General features: G+C 44.6%; 1 pseudogene; it reads left to right on the top strand.

The window, feature by feature from the left end:
- Positions 1–434: 434 nt before the first annotated feature.
- Positions 435–1277, top strand: LOC132524402 (protein FAM136A-like; annotated as a pseudogene).
- The last annotated feature ends 703 nt before the right edge of the window (positions 1278–1980 follow it).

Here is a 1980-nt window from a genome sequence, read left to right as displayed (position 1 = left end):
GTATACACTCGTTTATTGTAACTTAAATACCCAACTACCAAATAAATATAACAAAGATCTTAGATAAATAGATAGATAGTATAATATCTATTTCTATAAATGTATGTGTGTATGTCAGCATGGCAGAATACACTTTCTTTGCTGCCTATCAACAAATCAATTAGAAAGATGTGACTCTTGAAGAATTCTTTTTAAAGTCAACCTAAGTGTCTACAATTGTATTAAGTGATACAATTGTAAATTGAATAAAAGAGCCTTCTGAAGTTTGGTTACATACCATACTATATTTGTTACATATTACCATTTTCTGTTGGAAAAAGATAAACTATGTGGTGACAGAAGCCCCATATATTTTCAGCTTTAGAAAAAAGGGGGGGCTCGTGCCCGGGAGTCCATGTGGGTGCCGGTGCGGCACAGAGCAGCGCCATGTCGCCATGGTGGAGCTGCAGCAGCTCTGGGTGCAAGTGGCGGTGGACTCTATGGTGAAGAGTCTGGAGAGAGAACATCCGGAAGATGCAAGGCCTCATGTTCCAGTGCAGCACCGGCTGTTGTGAGGACAGCCAGGCATCCATGCACCAAGTGCACCAGTGCATTGAGCGTTGCCATGCACCTCTGGCTCAAGCCCAGGCCCTGGTGACCAGCGCGTTGGAGAAGTTCCAGGACCGCCTGGCCCGGTGCACTATGCAGTGCAACCACAAAGCCAAAGATTCAATTGATGCGGGGAGTAAAGAGTTTCAGGTGAAGCGACAGCTGGAGAGTTGTGTGACCACGTGTGTGGATGACCACATGAACCTCATCCCAACCATGACCAAGAAGATGAAGGAGTCTCTCTCATCCATTGGGAAATAGATGTCTGCTATTGGCCATCGGGGCTGAAGGCAGGAGTCTATTTAAAAAGAGAAATGGGGATTTGGGTTTTCTAAGGAAAGTTTATGAATGAGGAAATTAAGGATGGCAGCAAGTTTAAGGCCTATATCACTTGCCTCTGGACACTGGTTCCTTTGTGTTTGAAACCTAGAAAGTGAAAAAAACTGGTGCTAAAATTGGGGTCAGAGATAGCACAGGAGAGTTTTTGTGATCCTGAATTTCACGTGGCAAGTGCTTATCCTGGCAACAGGGAGTCTCCCTTGTACCAAACCAGAGCCCTCCAAGGTACCAGATTCTCTTAGTACACAGATACCAACAGGCTGGCAGGTTCATCTGACCTGCTTATGAACTGGTGGAGTGTGAGGAGAGGCGTTTCTGTTTGTTGCCAACTTCCTGTTTACCAGAAGGATCACTACAACGTTTCCCACAAAGTGGAAGTAAAACAAAATCCATGAGGTCACTAATTTAGAAGGGGAAAGGGGGTTTCTGGGGGTTTGTTTTGCGTGGTTTTGTTTTATATACAAGGGCATGAAGCTACTTTAAGATGTAGAGTCGGGAGAGGTAGTTTGGATAAAAACTCTGAAAGGGTCCTTGCGGATATTCATTTCTGGCCGTCAGGATGTGGATGCGCATTTCTTAAAATTCTCACACATGACATCCTTCAGCCTAGAGACCCTGCAACAATATAAGAAGCGCTATCACACTGGCAGGGGAAGCAAACCTTCTCTCTGACTGGCAGCCATGATGAGCCCTGAGGCTGTCAGCAGCAGAGTCAGCCGAGTGACAAGACAATCTTGCAGTGACACTCACCCTTGAAGGGAAAGGGCATTTTGATTGTGCTATATGCTAGTATTCAAGAATGAACAGTGAAAGAGGAATTGTTAGCTGCTTAATTAAGAGAGTTATGAAGTACTGGCTTTGGAAAAATCTGGTTTTCATAAAACAAAATAGAGTGAAAGCCTAAACCCAGTATTGCTTACTTTGCCCCCTGTGATAACAGAGCTCTGTTGAAACAATCCCTTGGCAACATGAAGGTCAAAGGAGAGAAAGTAAGCAACTCAGGGGCAAGCTGTGACTCCTTTAGAGCAAAAAACGGGACAGCCCTCCATTACC

This window comes from Lagenorhynchus albirostris, chromosome 8 (assembly GCF_949774975.1).
Source record: "Lagenorhynchus albirostris chromosome 8, mLagAlb1.1, whole genome shotgun sequence".
NCBI classification, from domain to species: domain Eukaryota; kingdom Metazoa; phylum Chordata; class Mammalia; order Artiodactyla; family Delphinidae; genus Lagenorhynchus; species Lagenorhynchus albirostris.
This window is presented reverse-complemented; position numbering and strand designations above follow the sequence as displayed.